Genomic DNA, 22,320 nt, shown 5'->3' on the forward strand with positions numbered 1-22,320 from the left:
ACCCACATCAGTAGGGATCTCTATGGCCCCTGTTTTAGTGAAATCACTTGCAAGGAACCAGGACTACATAAATAAACTCAAAATAACAATTTAAGTGGTCTAAGACCTTGTGAAAAAAAATCAATATTAATATTAATATTTTTGATGAAATGTTTAAAGAGCAAAGATAAGGTTTTTTGGTATACTTTTTTGTTTGCTTCATACTGTATTTTAAGATCAGCAAAGTTTGTTTTTATTCCTTTGTTCAAAGACATCAATATAAACAGCCCATTAATCTGAACCTTCCAAAGCCCGATCAAGAAATATATATGAAACCTGATGAATTTTGTTTACCTGTCATGTGGGTACATCTATACAAGTTCCTTGATAGTAGTTTATGTCAAGGGCTTTATAGTATTGTGCAACCTTGGATTGATAAATGACTCAGAAGAGTACTTACACCACACATGCCGTTATTTCAATCTAAAACACTGCAGGACTGAATGCTCTGTAAGTGCACACTGCCCTTAGGAAGTAGTGGTTTTACTTGTAGCTTTGATTATACACTTTAAAGTCATGAAATATTGTATAACTGACTGTGTCCCAAGACAGCCTGAAACCAAGGCCATTGTTAATTAATTCCATCTTTGTTTCATGTAAAAATCTTCCTCCTTATTCATGTATACTAAATAAATGAAACAGATTTTTGACCAATGCTGTCAATATCAATTATTATTTTATTATCATGTTAGAATAGTAAGTTGGATATATTTTTTGAAATAAAATTAAATTTAAATGAATTATGATCAAAGTTGCATTGTATATATATAACCCATCTTTTAAACCTGTATTGCAAACAGTAAAAATTTCATTCATATTTCAGGAAAGTAAAGGTTTTGAAATTTATTTACTATGGAAGATAATTTAAATAATCATAATAAATTAAGAATTAGTTTATTTGTTGTAGTTCATTTGGGGAGTAGAAAAAAGTTACTAAAAATAATTGTAACAGAATATTATAGATCAATTACCCAAATTACATATGGCAGAAAAGTCTCAAGAGTAAATGGACTAACGAAAAAAAAAATACCTGGAAGTCAGTGAGATTTATCTTAATTCTGATCCTGGTTTATAGTCTGCAGAAGAACATACATTTGGAGTCCCCTTGATGGAATTTCTCTAACTTAAAAGAAATGTCATCCTAATACCCATCATCTTCCACACAAGGATAATCCATTTAATGAGAGCATTTCTAAAGTATCTTGAGTGCTTACAGGGAAGATCTTTTATTAACTGGAGAACTTTTCCTGAAGGCTTGAACATGCAAGTCATAATGTGAAAATAATGTTTTATTTTCAGATGTATTATATCTATTTTAAAATGCTATATTCTTAAGACATAAGAATAAGAAAGTGGCTTTTTATAAGAAGTATAACTGCCAACCTATCTTATAGTCTAATACCAGGACAGAGATTTTTTTAGCATACTATTTATGACTGATAATAATACAGAGCATTTCCAAAGTAGGCAAAGAGAACACGATTAGAATAACTGTCGTATTAAGTCAATTATATGTTGGCAGAGTAATTAATATTATAAATAGGTGTCTTTGTTTAATTTCAGTAAGGTCATTAAATATGAATTTCTTTTAGGTTTTAAGATATACAGGAAGGCCCTGATGAGTGAATAATTAGCTATAAGAACTTTGTCTCAAAATTGAGATAATAGAATAGCAATCTAACACAAGTCTATGTTCCTTTTTATTTTCAGTTTTCAACTCATTTGTATAAACTTGCAAGAAAATTTAGGCCTCTGAAATTTACTGTATATTGTTACTGCTGACCACCTATATTGTTCCTTTTACTCTCTAAAGGTGGACTGACTTCTAGGTTTATTTAAAGGTATATGGACCCTTCTAAAGGTCAATGAGGGCCTTGGTAGGTTAGCTCAGTTGGTTAAGGCCTCGACCCAAAATGTCAAGTTTGTAGATCAATCCCCTGTCAGTGCATCCCACTCAGGACACACACAGGAAGCAACTAATGAGTGCACAACTAAATGAAACAACAAATGAATGCTTCTTTCACTCTCTCTCCTTCTCTTCCTCTCTGTTTCTCTAAAAGCATTCAATTTAAAAAAAAGACTAATGAGAAAATTGACTAAAAAAATGTAACTTCACCTATTTGATATGAGACTCAAAGCTTTAGATTATTTTGATTTTTATCATCCAAAACCTTGAGAGATGACCTGTGATAATAACATTCCTGTAAAGCAGTGGTAGTCAACCTGGTCCCTACTGCCCACTAGTGGACGTTCCAGCTTTCATGGTGGGTGGTAGCGGAGCAACCAAAATATAAATAAAAAGATAGATTTAACTATAGTAAGTTGTTCTATAAAGATTTATTCTGCCACACTTAGCGAAAATCCGACATAAAGTACTTGGTAAGTAATTATTATTATATGCTTTAACTTGCTGTAACTCTGCTTTATAAATTTTATAAAATAAAGTTACTTCCCTACTTTACAAATCACCGTGACTGTGGAACCGGTGGGTGGTTAGAAAATTTTACTACTAACAGAGATACAAAAGTGGGCGGTAGGTATAAAAAGGTTGACTACCCCTGCTGTAAAGTCACTAAGTATGTTTCATTACTTCATTTTTTTTGAAGCACTGCAAGGATAGCAATGCCATTAACAGTGACAAAATATGTGCAATTTCTGTATAACTTCACCATCATGCTCATAACACTCTTATTTCTTCCATATATAGGTCTACTGGAAAGTTCTGTTCGTTTTTGGAATAAAACAAAATACAAATTTTCTTACCGTCAATAAACTTTATGAAATAATATAATTGCTATTATTATTAATGATTTGCCAGCGTGAGGGCAATTTGTATATCCCATTTTTGAAAAATGTTTTATCTTTTGATGTAAAAAATTGAACCAGTGCTTGTTTGATATCTTATTCATTTTTGAATTTTTTGCCCCTCAAAAAATTTTGTAAGGACAAAAACAAGTGATAGTCAGACGGTGTTAAGTCTGGGGAATATGGTGGATGCGACGGACACACTTCTGTAGCATTTCTTCCTTGTTGAAATTCATAAAAATTACAGTGGCGTAAATGAACTTTATCAGTAGCCATGGGTATACTATCGCTTCACACACAAGACTAACGTAAATCAACTTTGTTTTAGTTAATTTGCTATGTCAGTATGTATACATTAAGTGATAAAAATACAGAGGCACACATGTGCCAAATAAACATGTGCTTACATGTTGAAATTTGTTGTGATAGAAACGAACAGAACTTTCTGGTAGACCTTTATATATCCTTCATAAATATTGTCCTGGAACACTTGAATATAGCATTGTTCTGAGCTACACATGCTCAATTATTTGAAATCTCTAATTCAGGGGTCGGGAACCTATGACTCTCGAGCCAGATGTGGCTCTTTTGATGTCCGCATCTGGCTCACAGACAAATCTTTAATAGAAATAATAATAACGTTAAAAATAAAAAACATTCTCATGTATTACAATCCATTCATTTCCTACCGCTCATGTTCATGGTTGCGGTGGCTGGAGCCAATCACAGCTGTCCTCCTGGACAACACCAAATTTTTATTGGATAATGCGTAATGTACATGGGTCGTTCGTTGTATGGCTCTCATGGAATTACATTTTAAAATATGTGGCGTTCATGGCTCTCTCACCAGAAAGCTTCCCGACCCCTGCTCTAATTTCTTACATAAACATCCGAGGTTTTAATGCTTTTTTCAGTTTAATTTTATTTTAGTCATACCAGAAATCATGTGATCAGAGATGTCTATAAGACAAAGTAATGTGAGTGGTAAAAACTGAAAGAAAATTACCACACAGTTTTCCATTTTGTATAACTCTGGATATTTTTTAAAGAAAAATATAGTTTTTAATATAGTTTTAAAAAGAGTCAAAGGTTTGTGCTAAGTAAGTTACCATACAAAAATCTTTATTTGTTAACACTTAAGTGGATAACTTGAAAACATTTCAAATAATTTGTAATTTAATTTTAAAAAGCCTTTGGTGATTAAGTGAAGATATTGAAAGATAATCATTGCTTTCAAAATAATTCACATTTTTATAGTATTATAGTATATATTTGGTTTCACTATATTATAGAATCAATTGAAGTAGTTGACAAATGTTTTATTTTATTTTTTTCATTATGACGGATGTTTAACTGCTGAAACAAGAAGGAGAACTCACTAGATCACAGGAACATAGCACTAGGAATCCAACTGTCTCACAGCCAAATCCAGGTACCAAATTTCTTTTATTATTATTATTATTATTATTATTATTATTTGTATTTTTCTGAAGCTGGAAACTGGGAGGCAGTCAGAAAGATTCCCGCATGCGCCCGACCGGGATCCACCCAGCATGCCCACCAGGGGGCGATGCTCTGCCCATCTTGGGGTGTCGCTCTGCCACAATCAGAGCCATTCTAGCGCCTGAGGCAGAGGCCACAGAGCCATCCTCAGCACCTGGGTAAACTTTGCTCCAGTGGAGCCTTGGCTGTGGGAGGGGAAGAGTGAGACAGAGAGGAAGGAGAGGGGGAGGGATGGAGAAGCAGATGGATGCTTCTCCTGTGTGCCCTGGCCAGGAATTGAACCCAGGACTCCTGCACACCAGGCCGACACTTTACCACTGAGCCAACTGGCCAGGGCCCCAAATTTTTTATTAAGGGTTGAAAATACCTTTGATGTAGAAGATCTATTGTAAAGATCAAATGAAATACCATATATGTAATTTTCTAGAATAGTGAACACATGAATTCTATTTATGATAGATATTTTTTAATGGTGAATTTTCATTTTTCTGCAATTTCTGATAGCTCATATTATCAATTCTCTGATGGGGTAGAAACTAAGAGTTACTTTCTAATAGGCATTTCTCTTCCTGCTGCAATTCGTGATGTTTAGCTTACCAATATAATGCCGAGAATAAAAACTAAATTGCCAGCCCTCTTTTAGCAAGGTGTGGCCGTATGACTACATGTGGTCAATGAGATGTAAACAGAAGTGGTATGTCTAATTTCAGGTGTGTGTAAGTGGGAGGCTTTGTCTTTCTCCTTGCTTCCTTTTTCTGCCTGGTTGGAATGCAGATGTAATGGCTGGAATTGCTGCAGTCAAATTGGAACATGGTGTTGAAATTACTTTTTTTTAAAAAAAGTGTCCCACTCAATAAGACCATCTGCATACTACATGGTGCCCTCCCATGCTCCATGCAAAGTTTCTTTCCACCCACCATTTCCCCCCCCCCGCCTTTATCCACTCTCGCTACCTCCACTCCTTCTTTCCCTCTAGCTATTGCTACCCTGTTGTCTGTATATCTGTGTTATTTCAATGAAGACAAAACAATATAGCAAGGTTTTCTGCAAAGAAATGTTAAAAAAATATCTGGAGAAACTAGAGCTGCTTAGGGTAGTGTCGGTTCCATCAACATTTGTCCTCTTCTTCCTATGGCATCTGGGTCCTTCATGGACAGTGGTGCCAGCTCTAAGGAGAAATGTGTCTGTTCATGAGCTTTACATATGTGCGTACATCTGCTAGGTAGATTGTCTTTCTTTCATTCTCAAATTTATGTGATGTCTTAGTCAATTTTGGCTGTTAAAACAGGATTCCATAGACTGGGTGGTTGGAATGGCAGACATTTATATCTTGCAAATCTGGAGGCTGAGAATTCTAAGTTCATGGTGCCGGGAGAGCCACTGTCTGATGAGGATGTACTTCCTGGCTTTGAGATGATTGTCCTCTTCTTGTACCCTCTTGTGGCAGAGAGCAGAGTGAGAAGTCAGACTGCCCTTTAATAAGGACACTAATCACCTCATAAGGGCTCCACCCAAATTATTGCAGTCATGAAATCAAAGATATTTTAAGGCAGCCTCAGTATCAGAAACTGTATTTCCCTAATATATTTCTGAAAACATTGCTTAAAGATGTATCTAAACAAAATTAGCTTGAAATAAAAAAAAATGATATGACCATTAGGCAATTTCTCAATTAAAACTCTCATGTAATCTGAAATTTTGCTTAGTATAAGAATTAGGCTATTAATTATTAGGTTACTTTTAGAAAAAATATGTTTGGTAGATTTGTTCTAAGTGAAGTATTAGGTATATTTCAAATACCTGTGGTATTTTCATCACAAAAGCAGTATGTATTTTACATAGAAAACATTTTCTGTATCAGAATTTGTTCTTGCATCATTTTGGATTTGGTTAAGGAAGTACAACTACTATGAATGGTGTAGAATTGATATTTATTAGAGGGTTTAGAATTTAGAATTGAGTCAGAAATGTTTTAGAAGACTTGTTGCTGTCCCTGGTGGAGGGCCTGAAGTTGCTGAGGAAGTAGGCTGGTGGTCAAGAAGAAGGGTAGAGGAAAGCAAGGGAGAGTGAGGACAGCGTGGGATCCAGGATGCTCAGGTGGAAGCTGTGGCTTTCATGGACACTCAGTTTGGAGCTGTGGCTCCAACCTCAGTGATGAAGGGCTTGCAGAAGGAGAAGGCACGCTTTGTCTCTGCTCTACATGCCGACCTGTCCCAGGACATGGCTGAAGGAGGCAATCCAGTGAGGTTGACCAGGATGCTCTCAGTGTCCTGAGGCAAGGTCACCTTCAACAGGGTGAACTTCAAGAGTCCCTGGTGCCCTTCACTGACCTTCAGAGCAAACCAGCTGCTCCCTTACCCTACCCTCTAATTCTCACCTGACCTGGGACTGTACAGGAAAGCAGATTTGCAGAAGGATTGTAAAACTTAGCTAAGTTGAACCAGCACACAGAACAAAAGGACATAACACTAGGCTCCACGAAATGACAACAGATGTCACCTAACAAAGGAAAAAAGGCAGGGCTGCAACCATTGTGCTAGAAAATAGACTGTGATCCACCATTTCTAATCAGAATCTTTTGATCTTATAGGTCACCTGCTTCTTTCTGTGTTCTGAGTGGAGAACACTTGTTTTTACAGATGGAGTGCTTTATATTTTATCTTCTTCACTGTTGACTGTGGCCCTCTCATCACCAAGTCCCTACCATTTTGTATGCATGTGTGAATGGCCACAGCTAGAGCTGGGGGAGGCTAGGTTCTCATCTCTGACTGGATTCTCACTGGGACAGTGCGTCTGAGGAATTTGCTTTAACATATGTTCATAACTCTCTGATTGCTGTAAGTCAATACAAACTCATCCATACAGGACGAGGACAAAAACAAAGACACAGATTTCACAGCCAGCCCTCAGAGAAGAGAAGTCCCACCAAGGGAAAGAAGTAAGAAGTATTTTGTTCTCTCTAAAGATTCTTCCATTCGAGGCCACGGTGGCTCAGCCTTGACCAAGGAGCGTGGGGGTCAGATGCCTTAGTGCCAACAATCGATGGCTTTGGGAAATTCAGAATGTTAATTACCAAAGATGGGCTATTCTTAATAGTGTTTAAATACCTTTTCACTCTGGTGATACCACTATAAATTTGTTTATCTATCACTAGAAATTTAACAACATTGCTCCTTTCCTAGGTGGATTCCAAGTGGCATTTGGTAACTGGCTTATTGAACAGTTTGGACTCAGTAGGGAACTAGCATGAAAATCAATTAGCATATTTGAAGTAGTTGTTAAGTGCCAACCTTCATAGGAGGCAACGTGAGTTCTGTGAAAATGTATTAGGCATGACCTCAGCCCACTGGAACTTACTCTAACAGAGGAACCACGGCATGAGCTGCAGCAACTGTAATACAACGTTGCCTGTGATATGCCATAGACTATTAGAATCTCTCATTCAGGCAGTTGTAAGATTATAAGTGTTGTCAGCTCCTTTTAGGGTTCTGCAGAGAGAAAGAGCATTGTTCAAGGTGGAATTCATTAAACTCTTTCAAATGTCAATTTGTGGACATTTTTATCAAATGAATAAAACACACATACATTTATTAAAGTTAGACTGCTTCTAAGTGTCAGCTTTAAAAAGGGACAATGTAAAGGACATGGTAAGACTATGGGAAAATACTAGTTTTTGTCATGAAGTAAATGTGACAATTTGTTTATTGATAGTGTATTTTGATTAAATAATCTGAATAGACTTAATTTAATTTTTTGGTCATCAAAAATATTCAAACATAGTATTTGGAATTCCCAATTAATGATGGGATCATATATTGTTGATGACTCCAGGTGATTTGGGTGATGATTTTTGGGGGATGACACGTGCCTTTCTATGCTTTCCCAGGGGGTTCCACTGAGGAAAAGCTGTGCTCAGGTCTGGAGGTCACTCGGGAACTCCTGTTCTGGCCTTATTTAAACCTCACAGTGACCTCATCTTTAGTTTAGGCCCACATCAGGCACGATGAAGACTATTATCACTTTGAGAAGTCCTCACACAGAGGGATATAACTATTGCACTGAGAATCACACAATGGCAGAGGTATTATGGAGAGAAAGGTATAATTTGTTGCTTGGCTTTTCAAAGCAGTTAGACTGTTTGATTTTTGGAAGCAACCATGTTGGCACCAGGCATTTAGAATGAGGTTTTGAGAACATTTTTAACTTGCCCGTCAGGTGTATAATTGGAGGAACAGCGATCTTTTCTGGGCCCGACATTTGAACCATGGATGCTTATTATGTTTTCTACACACCCAGATCTATGTAGCAAAGAAATGCTCCCACATATTTGAAACACAACGGCATTTCTGTGAGCCTTCCAGACGCATGAGTAGCATTCTTGGAACCCAAGATCACTTTCATAACCAGATGGTATAACAAAGGGAGTGTATCCGAGGATAAGATATCTCTACAGGTTAACGGTTCTCTGACTCAACATATTTTTAATACTTATTGAAGAATAAGGGAAAATATCTTTACTACACATTCTATTAAGAGGAAAAAGGAAAGAAAATATAGATCTTATCGAACAGAAATGATTTGAGAAAGACTGAAACTAGGAACTTAGTAACATTAATCAACAGAGATAAAACATCAAAAATATACTATTGTTCTGTTTTTTTATCAGAAACATAAAGTAATTAAAGATGCATGTAAGCTATTACATTCTAATCTCTCTTTTTTTCTCTCTCACAAGGGCTAAGTTTTCTCCATGGAAAGACTGAAAAAATAATGCAAAAGAGCCATTTGCTAAGTTGAAAGAATTAAATTGATGGGCTCTACGAACCTAGGAGACAGATCAATGCACTGCCTCATTTAAAATGCTTTGACTAATTTGTTTTGAACTCGATGCTTCTTTGCTCCTCACCACAGTTCTCCCAGCATTTTCCACAGAGAGAATGCTGTTTTATTAATAAAATTTAACTTGCATGTAAACACAGAGACTGAGCAAATCTTCCATAATTGTCCTGTGCAAAGCAGTCACCGAGAACTCCGTGGGGAGAACAGAGCTCCCCATGATCACACAAACTCACTTCTCACTCTGGAGCCAGCCACCCACACACATACAAACTGTTCATACCACAAGGGTTTCTTTTTTTCTTCTCAGTGGGTACATTTGCTCATTGGACATTAAAGAAGCAAAAGAAATTTAGATCAGGGGGAACATTCCTGAGAGTTTATAGGAGAGTGTGAGCACGGTTCATTAAAGCAGCATGTGGTATGGGTTTGACTAGAGACGGGTCAGCATACCCTGGGACCCCAGCGAGATCCAGCCCACTGCCTGTGCCTCTAGCACCCCCCCCCCCCAAATTAACATGGCTTTTACACTTTAAATAGTTGAAAATACAGAAAAAAGAACAGCCATGTTTCATAACACCTGAAAGGTACATGAAATTCAGGTTTTACTCTTAATAAATATGGTTTTATTCATTAGACATAGCCACACATTACTACAATACTTGGATCGGCTAAGGCTGTTTCTGTGCTTTGGCAGATCGAGTTGAGTGGTTGCAATGTAGAGACCACACGGCTAGCAAACAGTCAGGCCTTTTGCATAAGAAAGTTTGCAGAGCCTTGGACTAGACTAGACAAACATGAAGGAGCACAGACTTAATTGAGAGCAACTCTTCCTGTGTAATCAAATGCTCAGAATGCATGAGGATGCTCTCTGACCCAGTAATCACCACATGTTTTCTCAGGGGGAACCAGAAAAATTGTGCTAGGCGTGCTAAGTTCTGACTGGCCCACAAGAATTTCAGGTGGTATGCCCTGATAATAAGCCATTGCATTATGTTGCTGCAACCTTGAGCTCCTTAGGGTCTGCTGTTTCTGCCCATAACCCAGAAACAAAAGTCAAAGCCATCAGCTAAAATAGTAAAATGGAAATATCCCAACCTTTCCCATAAAGCAGTGGTCCCCAACCCCTGGGCCGCGGACTGGTACCAGTCCGTGGGCCATTTGGTACCAGTCTGCAGAGAAAGAATAAATAACTTACATTATTTCCGTTTTATTTATATTTAAGTCTGAATGATGTTTTATTTTTAAAAAATGACCAGATTCCCTTTGTTACATTCGTCTAAGACTCACTCTTGATGTTTGTCTCGTAAGTTCGACAATTATATTTAAAAATACCACAGTTTTTATGCCGGTCGCATTTTATTTTGTGCATTTATTCGTCCCGCTCTAAAGGCCGGTCCGTGGAAATATTTTATGACATTAAACTGGTCCGTGGCCAAAAAAAAGTTGGGGACCACTGCCATAAAGGATGCAATTTGAGTAGAGCGAGTGTCCTTGCAAAGTCCCAGCATCCTCATCTACCCTATTTCCTAAGGAAACCTCTCTGTAGATCACGGATGAACAGTAAAACAGGAATGGGATACATAGAACTTCAAAAATGGTTTTTTTAGGGAAAGCAAAAATTAAAATAAAAATAACCCCTCTAAAACACCCAAAACATTGTCTTTACTATCTTATTCCCATCCTCCATCTCATAGCTTTTCATTATAGAATCATACCAATAAAATGAGTAATGCTGTAAATAGACTTGTAATGAACATTATTTAAATAAAAATACTTCTTTATGAACACAGCACTATCCTCATTATTTCACAGATTCCAGGAGGCATGCTTTTTTCGTAAATAAAAAGTTGTCTTTGATTCAATCACTGTCCTTATGAATTTCCTTTTCTTCTCTGAGTTTTAAGGGCTAATTATCATTCTATAAACTGGATTTATATACTATGTGTATGAAGATTATATTCTTCTAGAACATAAGGTCCTAAATGTAATTATTTTACAAGCTTAAACAAATTCTTTCTTACCCCTCCCGTGATTGGTGTAAACACAGCAGCATGTATTCATGGTGCAGACCTGCAGGCCTGGACTAGATGAAATGGACTCCAGGTATCTGAGACAGGGACTGAGTTCTGTCGGTTTGACCATCTCAGCAAACAGAATGACCAGCACAGTGCAGTGTGGCGGGTCCTAGCTGGCCAGGCGGGCAATACTGCTGCCTGTCACGGCACACAAACTAGAGAAGGCAGACAGGTGCAAACAAACACTGAAGGATTTCCCACATTCAGTTTTCCGTTTGATAAGATAAGAAACACCACCAGAGGTGATACCCAATAGGTGAATATTGTCTGATGACTGGCTATCATTGTAGCACCGTCATATTACTAACAATCTTAAATAGCCACGAATTGTGAAAAATAACAAATGTAAAAGAAAAAAGAAGTCTGGATTATGAGAAAAATTCTCAAACGGGTGGTATGTATCTCAGCTTGCCAATGAAACTGGTTATCTCTGAGTCATCAGAGATAGCATTTCTTCTACTCTCAAAAGTATCTTCTAAATTTAAAAGTTCCAAGACACGTGAAGGTCAGGTATATACTCAAGCAGCAAGTCAGTAAAGGATTGCTGGAATATGATTGCTCTTGTATGAGTGGGACAGAGTCTCCACACGCGCCCCTGATTGTTGTGGTTCTCACCACCTGGCCTCATGTCTGACACCCACTAGAAATTCTAATATTTGAACAACAGATCAGTTAAAACATGAAATGCCATGAGAACCTACATACACCACAGCTATGAAACTAGTAATCAAGGCACATGACTGCAAGCGACGATATGAAAATTTGGCACGATTTTGACTAGAGAGATAACCCAAAAATTATACAACAATGATAAACACCGTAGTGCATTGAAGACATTTGGCCATTGCCCTTATTTATCTTTTGATTGCTATGGGATGCCACGAGGAGGGGAGGATATGAGGGTACAGTGAATTCTCAGGGCCTTCTGCGTCATTTGCAACCTGGTCACTGCACCATGCTGGTAAGTGATCACGAAGATTTCCATTTATCACAGCAAAAGTCCGGACCAGCAAATGAGATGAGCAAGCGGTAAGCACAATAAGTATGCCAGTTAATATTTTTTATTATTTTAAAACAGATCTTTAAAAAAGAAAGACTCTATGTGTACAAAAGTATGCTTTCCAAAAGAAAACAATGTTTATTCTTGTTCTTAAAATCACATGCATGTCGGTTCATCGGCGGTAACAAATGCTCCGCTCAGTACAGGATGTTGATAGGGAGGCTGTGCTGTGTGCTCTGTCGGGGACAGGGATACACGGGAGCTGGCCCTTTCTGCTCTTTTTGCTGTGAACCTAAAACTGATCTAAAAAACAAAGGAGTCTATTTTAAAAAAAAAAACATATACATTGAGCAGTGACGCCCTATCTGTGCTGTGCATTGGTATGACCTGGGGGGCTTGCTAAAACACAGATACCTGGGCGCAGCCTCCGCGGTCTCATTCAGCTGGTTTGAATGAGGCACACTCCTCAGCATTTCTGACAAGTTCACGTGATGCAAATGCTTCCCGTCTGTGGACTACGCCCTGCAAACCAGGGACACTGAGGAGCCCTGAGCGGTATCATCTTGCAGTTGATAGTCCTTGGAAAAGTTTCTTTTATGAACATAGAAAAATAATGTGTTCAAAAGGCATGCCTGTGTTAGTAACTGGTTAGCCATTGCTAAAAGAGATTATGGAACATGAACCAGATAATCCTTCCAGTTTTTCTACTTAAAGTCATTTTCTAAATGGTCATCGGGCTGGGCTCATTCTTTTTACTGAAATGAGAGACTTTTTTCCAAGTTACATTTATGAATCTTTCCAGAAACTTAATACAGTTTTAATAAAAAATGGGAAGGTTGTTTTTTACATAAAATATGTAACAAAAAAAAATCAGTATATAAATAATGTAATAAACAATTTGGTAGTGTTTCTCAGTAACGATTTCCTATCCTACTTAAATATTTTAATAATCACAATTTGAGTAAAATGGTATAGAATTCAAAGCTTTTATCTCTGATACATTATGCTTGAGGAAATGAATACTCCATGTTGCAGGGTAATATGATATGATTAAGAATTTCATCAACATCAATGAATTAAAAGGGAAAATAATTCTTCATACTGACATTTGAAAAGGCATATTGTGTTACTGTAGTTATAGAGTTACTATTCAATTTTATCATGTTAAGACCAATTGGACTTGTTTGGAAAGTCCAGAAAATATAATAAGAATTTAACACTACACAATTATTCATTATTAGGATTATTATTACTATGTATTTCTTGTCTTGTATTATTTATCATTAGTCTTACATAAAGCTCAAACCCAAGAAGTTCTACAGTTTATTAAGAATAACACTTTGGGCCTGACCTGTGGTGGCACAGTGGATAAAGCATTGACCTGGAATGCTAAAGTCACTGGTTTGAAATCTTGGGCTTGTCTGGTCAAAGCACATATGCAAGTTGATGCTTCCTGCTCTTCCCCCTTCTTTCTCTTTCTCTCTCTTTCCCTCTCTCTCCCCCTCTAATGAATAAATAAAGTCTTTAAAAAGAAAGAATAACACTTTGAAATAGTTTAGATTTTTCTGTCTTATACATTGGTTCAAACACATACAATTATTTAAATACCTGATGTTTACATTTTATTATAATTTTGCAAGCATCAAATGACATTTCTCAGAGTAGCTATTATATGTATTTCCTGTATAGATTTTCCCTGTTTTATGCTCAAAGGTATCTTAGATTTGCAGAGTAGGAACTGAAAACAGGTCTGTCCTTCAATTTTCAAAGATATAATATACTTAAACATAGATTCTTAGAGGGATTAGGAATGGTCTGAGAATTTTAGCTCCCAAATAAACAAGGCCCAGGGGTTCTGCGCCCTTTCCAGTGTCCACAGTCAGTGACAGGACCAAGAGGAGATCTTAGGCTTGAGTACTAGCTGAAGGCTCTCATCTAGTACTGTTCCGCCTGTCTGCTTTGCAACCTGATGAAGCAAATGAGAATAGCTACCATTGCTTTGTTACAAGGAGCAGAAACATACAGGTATCACTGCAGATGCTGGAATGCAAGCTAATGAGCTTGTGGGTTCATCTTTCCCAGAAATGCCCCTCAGGCAGCTGAGGTTAACAAAGTCATTTCTGCTGAGAAGTGGAGGATGGAGAATTGTTCTCTGGGCCTGAGGCAAGGTGTTTCAGTGGAAGGCCATTGATCTGGACTTTCCTACTCATTTAAGAACTGATGGACCATGATTCCATCAGTCTTCAGGATGAAGGCAAAAGCAGTCACATACTTTTTGTAGAAGTGTGGACTTGCCGCCTATCACAGTATTTCAGAATTATAATTTCTTTTATTTTTTTTAAAATTTATTTTCATAAGTGAGACACGCTGGGAGGCCGAGAGACAGACTCCCTCATCAGCCCTGACTGAGATCCACCCAGCAAGCCCTTTATGCCATGATGCTTTGCCATCTGGGGCTGTTGCTCCGTTGCTCAGCAACCAAACTATTTTAGCCCTGAGGCAGAGGCCATAGAGCCATCCTCAACACCTGGGGCCAATGTGCTCCAACTGAGCCATGGCTGCAAAAGGGGAAGAGAAAGACAGGGAGAGAGAAAAAGGAGAGGGGAAGGGGTAGAGAAGCAGATGGTTGCTTCTCCTATGTGCCCTGACCAGGAATTGAACCCAGAACATTCACATGCCTGGTCAATGCTCTATAGCTGAGCCAACCTGCCAGGGGCCAGAATTATATTTTAATTCCAAAATGTTATATGTCTGCTATATTTAATGATGTTTGGATTGTAAAAAAAAGTGAAAACCCAAGTAGGAAAGGGAAATTTGAAATCACAGTCAGTAAATATTTAAGGTAGTATTAAAGATTTGGAAAAACATGTTTTATATGCTAGAATTGCTGTATTTTGTGCTCTGTATGGATGGTAGACTCTGGGTGGGTGAGCAAGTCATCCTTGTTGAGGCAGAAATTTTATTCTCATGACCCAACAAATTATCTCCTCAACTCCACGGTGCCACAAATAACCCAATATTGGGAAATACAGTGGAGGCTGGAAATAAAAAAAAACAAATATATGTATATATATAATATATATAATATGTATATATATAAATACTATATCAGTACATTATATGTCATATAATATTATATATAATATGTCTCTCTCTCTATATATATATATATGTGTATGTGTGTGTGTGTGTGTGTGTATGGTTCAAATTCTAGACCTTCCATTTAATGAAACTGGTGAGCTGCACAGAGCCCGGCCAAGCTACCCTCTACCAGCCAAGCTATGTGGTCTCAGCCATCTCAACTTTTCTAAGTCAGAAGTTACTCTTCTCTGAATCACGAGTAAGACAATGGTTAATGCATCTCCACACACTTTGCTTTGCCTCTGAATTTCATGTTATCTCAATAAGGGCTCCTCCAAACCTGGGATTTTACTATTCTATCACTCCATTGCATTCCCCCGCTTTCCATTTTAGGGCTAGAACATGTGTGAAGCAGTAATGCAGGCTGAGACAACTCCTTGGTGATGAGTCCTCTAAATACTGTAATATTATTACAGAATGTTAGCTGAGTAGCCTTCCAACAGCAGGAGATTCCTAAATGCCTTTAAGGAGATTGTTTTTTGGAGTCTCCTCATAGCTCATAGAGCCAATGAAAATATTCAGCAAGATAATCTGTGAAAGAATTGCTTGCCCAGAGACCGACTTGTAGTTCTTTAATATTTATTTTACTTAATGTATTTATTATTTACTTATGTTCTCCACTCAACTTTTTCTTTTGTTTATTTCCCTTTTTAATTTTTAAAATGTGTAAAAGCCAATCTCTATGTCATTGTTACCTAATTGATTTTAAATGCTAATAATGAAGTGGAATGGGCTACACTGTCCAGAAATACAAGGGAACACACAAGATTATTAGAGAAGGAGAAGAATTAAAGGGAAATGTGGACTAAAGACAGATTTAAGGAAGAGCACGTGCAGTTGTTAGAAGTTACAGTCATCTCTTTCTTAATCCAGTAGAATAAAAATGGGCTGCTTTTAAAAGGTATGTATTTATTTATGTTTAGTATTTGGAAAGCTAGAATAGTGAAACAAATTAGTTATGTACAACATGCCAGGGGCAGCTTAAGGAGAGAGTTGGGAGGGTTAGAACAAGTTGTGTTGCTTTTAAATAACTGCTTTCCTTTTATATATATATATTCATGTTTTTAAGTCATGAACAGAAGAGGCCTCAGGTAAAGCAGAAAATCTGATGGTTTTTAAAGGTGTTATTTGAGAAAATGTTCCATTTGCATAGAGTTTTATCTCACACTGAAATGATAGAGCAAGTTCAGAGGAGAAAACATGGAGAGAGTTAGTATAAATCCATGGACCACCTGAGGTGAGGAGTTTTTTCCCCAAAATAAAAATTAAAGAAGTCTATTGAAGGTACATAAGTGGCTAAGTGATGTTTTCTTGAAAATCTATATAACCATGAAAATAATCAAGTATCCATGATTAAATGTAAAAACCTGAAAAATGTATGTAACATAAGCCAAAGCACCTTAACACTTGTAATTTTTTCATGGACTAGGGAATTCTACCAGAGAAATTAAATAGCAGTTATTTTTGTGAACAAATGGCAAAAACTTGAACTCACTAATTAAAAAAAAATGATATTGTGAATGCCTTGGCCTGTAAAGCTCACAGGTGGGTCATTCTGTTTCCCTAAAGCAACTCTTTAGTTGTACTAATGGAGGCAGTAAGCAAGCACATGGGCACTGTGGAGAGAGGAAACTCCTGTTTTCTGATCTAGGTGAAAGGTAGGGATATAGATGGCTGTAGCCTAAAAAATACAACTAAGCTACATACCCATACTCTAAGTCTGAATGTCTGACTTTAGTCCTGATTTGTCACCCTTTCACTCTGGGTCTCAAGAAAATATCATATCCCTCCAGCTACATATGAAATGAGGAGACTCCATAAAATAATCTCCTTGAAAGCAGTTAAGAATCTTCTGCTGGGCCCTGACTGGTTGGCTCAGCAATAGAGCATCGACTTCTCCTGTGGAAGTCCTGGGTTTGATTCCCAGCCAAGGCACACAGGAAAAGTGCCCATCTGCTTCTCCACTCTTCATCCTCTCCTTTCTCTCCATCTCTCTCTTCCCCTCCTGCAGCCAAGGCTCCATTGGAGCAAAGTTGGCCCAGGCTTTGAGGATGGCTCCGTGGCCTCCACCTCAGGTGCTAGAATGGCTCTGGTGGAAAAGGAGCAATGCCTCAGATGGGCAGAGCATCACCCCCTAGTGGACATGCCAGGTGGATCCCGGTTGGGCACATGTGGGGGTCTGTTTGCCTCTCTGCTTCTCACTTCAGAAAAATACAAAAAAAAGAGAGAATCTTCTGCTGTCGGAAGTCTACCCAGCTAATATTCTGTAATAATATTTCAGTATTTAGAGGAGTAGGACTAGTCATCAGGGAGTTTTCTCATCCCACATTACTGCTTCAAACATGTTCTAGCTCTAAAAGTGCAATTATAGAAGGATAAAGTCACAGATTGGGAGGAGCCCATGTTTGGATAACACAAAATTCAGGGTCAAAAGGCATGCCCATCATGCACAGCCTCATTCAATGCCAGTTCCTTTGAAAGTGAGTGTCCACTGTTCCCTGACAGTATAAATCAGCCCTCCCCCAGGGTCTCCTGACACTTAACATGTTGTACTTGCCCGAGTCCCACACTCCATCAGATCATGCACCCTCTGGGTAAGGAACCACTGGTCTTCATTTTCTCAGCATCTGTCAGCTGGCAGAGATTTGTTTCAGTCCTAGAGAAAGCTTAAATTTAAATGCACCTAGCGTACAATGGCACACTTTTATAAAGCAAACTTTTCACACACGCATACTCACACACACAAAAGCACATACAGAGAACTAGGGAAAGTATAACACTAAAAAATTTGAATAATTAATGAGCCACTTGTTGAAATTTAGTGAAGCATCTTATACAGCTATTGTCACTATATATATTCATATATATAGACACATACACACATATATGCAAACACATTTAGCTCATTGTGGTTTTATGTATTTAAAAACTCATATAAATTTAGAAAAAGTGGTAGTCTTTTAAAATAGCATTGGGCTAAATTATATTTTATAATGTTTTAATTCATTAAAATCAAAACTACTCTAATTCGTCTAATCCTCACACTTCATTTATTTTAGATTTTTTTTTACTTCAATACATACTGTATAAATAAAAATAGGGCTTATTTCCTAAAACTATGATTTGACAGTATTTCTATATTTATTTTAGGTTGTGCTGATACAACAAAGTAAGGTACTTTTTAGAATAATTCTATAAAACCTTAAATACAACTTCATAAACTTAAATCCTCCGCCTAAATTTAACATTTAATAAAAAGATTTTATTTTTGTTATGTGCAAAATAAAAACATTTTACAGGTGAATTACTACCACCTTTTATGTCAACCATTCCTACTACACAACTATAGGTTAATAAACACAGGCATCACTCTATATAGAAATTATAACAATTCATCTATAATTTTTATTGGAGTCGCACTCATTCCATACAGTCACATGCTGCTTAACAACTGAGATACATTCTGAGAAATGCATTGTTAAGTGATGCCATGGTCATTTGAACATCAGAAAGTGTTCTTATAAGGAAACCTAGATGCTATAGTCTACTACACACCTAAGCTGTGTCATATACCACTGTTATATGTACAATCTGTCATTGACCCAAACCTTGATGTTATAGTCGACTACACACCTAGGCTGTGTCATATACCACTGTCATATATACAGTCTGTTATTGATCCAAACATCATTATGAAGCATGCTGGTCATTGTCAAAAGTACCGGTTGTTTTTTTTTGGTACAGTATGAATATATATAACATAACTAGTTTAATGTAAAAATATTATTTATGTAATTGAGTCTTAAAAAGAAAACATCACCAAGGCAGTGAGCATTTTGTTGGTTTATTTTCTTTATTTTTATTTTTATAGATCAATAGCCTTTTTTTCTTACTCTGATGGTCTAAGAAAGAAATTGCAGATAGAAAGTCCACTCTAAAAATTCCGTTTTATATTTTATGGTTAGTATTTCTCATTTGGTAATATTCCTCATTTAAAATAGATACATGAAAGTAGTATAACTATAATGTTTTGTAATCCTTCTCTAAGTACTGCTTTGCTTTATTAAGTTCAGGTAAAAAGTTATGATTTTGAAATCTTTTTAAAAAGCATATTACTTTATGGAAAAAAATGTCATTAAAATATCAAATAAAATCTGTACAGCTCATTACCTGAGAACAGGAAAGTCTATTCTTCTTAAGGAATGTAAAAAGTAATTGTACAACTGATGTATTACTTCTAATTTTCTGCGGGAGCAAGCCCTGAAGCCCTGGTCCAAAACCGAGAGCTCCTTAATACCAAGGTGACTTGCTCTCCAGAGGTCACCTTGAAGCCCTGACTCAGTGATCTCAGAAGATGAGAGAGACTGGCAAACCCAGGAAGTGAGATAGATAAGTGAGGCAAGACCAAAAGTCACTTAAAGGTCAAGAAAAGAAGATAAATTCGGTTACATTATCCTTTGAAAAGTGTCTTCTGCTCATGCATAAATGCCAACATTTGAAAGTCATTATCAGGGACATTGGAGGAGAAAGGGCTCTTCTCTGGCCTTTTGCAAGTCCTGAATGGGAAGTTTCTGTGGTACAGAATGAATTGAAATGCTGAAACTCGACAGCATGCAGCCTGAAAATGTTTTGTTTTAATTTTGTTCCTAAAAAACACTTGATAAATTATTGCATTTGTGGCATATGCTTTACTGGTAGCGACAGGCAGATCTGGATAGGAAATAGTCCCATAAACAATTCAGTGCCCATAAGCCTTTCATTCAGACATGGCCAAACTAGTATCTATTCTTGCTGTTTCTTGCCCCCTGCCTCCTGCCTCTCTGGCATCTCTTAGACCAGAGTTGGGACCATGGTTGAAACAGCAAGTGCAGGAACCTTTTTTGTGCACCTACACAAGTGGTTGTAGCTTGAGACTAGGTAACAATAATCCAGAGCCCTTAACACAACCGGTGGCCAATAAGAGTGAGAATCGCCCAAAGGTAGGCAGGGTGTCAACACAATTCTGGTATTCTGAACTTTCATCTGGGTAAATTCATGAAGGGAATAGTGCCAGTAATTGACTTTGGTGGTAGTATGAGTGGGTGTGTCTGTGTGTGTGTGCAAGGGGGTAGTGGAAGGTTGGAGAGCACATTGATGAGGAGAAATAGAGAACAGCTCCATACAGATTTGAGATGCCCTGTTTAGACATCACTTCTGGCCCTGGGTTTTGAAAGATACCTAATAAAGAATGCTTTCTCTGTGATTAATTTAAATAGGATATTGAATTTTACCCTAATCTCAAATTTGGAAGGCTCATAAATTAATATTTGCCTGATGGTCTGATTAGCAAAGTGTCTTATTAACTCTTAGGTTGAAATTAATAATAAGACATTTATTGACTTTTCCTCCTTGATATAGAAATAATATCTTGTTCAGATCACTCATTTTCTCTTCATTCTTAAAGAGCTTTTTACCTAACTTGTATTAATTTTTTTTCAATGAGCTTTTTTAAATTTAATTTTTATAATAACTTTAGGCTTACAAAAATGTACCCACCCCCAAATCGATGTAATACTTTTAACTAAACTACAGACTTACTCTAACTTCACTAACATTTCGACTATTGTCCTTTTTCTCTTCCAGAATCCTGTCATTGGTTGCCTATTGCATTATGTGCTTTAGTCTCCTTGAGCCAGTACCAGTTGTCCAGGCTTTCCTTGGCTTTTACAACTCCAGCACATTGAACACACACTGATTGAAGAGCCCGATCCCACGGTGGACTGATGCAGAGCAGGCATGGGCATGAGTGTAAAGATCAATTCAACCTGGCCTGGGTCCAAAGGAAAGTTTTCTAACCTATATTTAAGCAGTCTTCCTAAGCAAGGTATCTGATTTTCAGAGCTGCTTAGGACAATCAGGAACACAACAACTTGCTAAGCAATTATCCATCAATAATCAAATGTAGTAGCATCAGACAACTGGCTGAACATTTCTTCTTTGGTTATTTCTGTGGTAAATAGTCAGAATCAATTTTCTCACAGAGGCCGATAGACTGGGCTCTGAGGACGTGTTATATTACTATTCACCATGGCATTGCCAGGTGCTTTTTTACTTCCATGGGGCTCTATTAAACCATGTTTGGTGCCTAAACAAGGGCTTTGGTTTTGCTCTGGAAACCTTTCCTGTATGTACTTGAAATGTAAGTACCCCCCTTCTAAAGGATCTCATGGATTGGTATGAATCATTTCTATGTGGATGATCTTATCCAGAAGAGTAGAGGAGACTTGGATGTGTGAGTGTAGTTAAGTCCTGCTAAATTCTTTTGTAGAGTTTGCAGTAACTATAGGAAGGGGACAAATCAATTTTGTCTTTCAAAGATTACACAACTGCATAGATAATTAATTGGGCTGTTTAGTCATGTGATGCTGCTTTTTATGGCTATATGCCTTTTAGATAATGAGATAAAATGAAGTGTTTATATTATTTAAAGAAAGGGAAGTATGTTTTGCATGTAGGAAATATACATGGTAACTTCAAACTTCAATGAAATGATTATCATAACCTGTCAGGGCCAAGAAATTGCAAAATAGTGCTCCCTCCCAGCACTCAGAATATATGAGGATATCATTCTGGGAAATGCCCAACCCAGACTACTTGATTTGTTCTGTTTCTCACTAGGAAAATATCTGAATAGAAATCTTAAATGTTTCTGATTGGTTCCATTTTTCTTTTATATGCACAGGTTGAATAAAAGATTGTAATCAAACTGTATGACAAGGCCAAAGTAACCAAAACAGCATGGTACAGGCATAAAAACAGGCATATAGATCAATGGAACAGAATAGATAGTCCAGAAATAAATCCATGACTTTATGGTCAATTAATATTTGACAAAGGAGGCAAGAACTTACAATGGGGAAAGACAGTTTATTCAATAAA

Source organism: Saccopteryx bilineata, chromosome 3 (assembly GCF_036850765.1).
Source record: "Saccopteryx bilineata isolate mSacBil1 chromosome 3, mSacBil1_pri_phased_curated, whole genome shotgun sequence".
NCBI lineage: Eukaryota > Metazoa > Chordata > Mammalia > Chiroptera > Emballonuridae > Saccopteryx > Saccopteryx bilineata.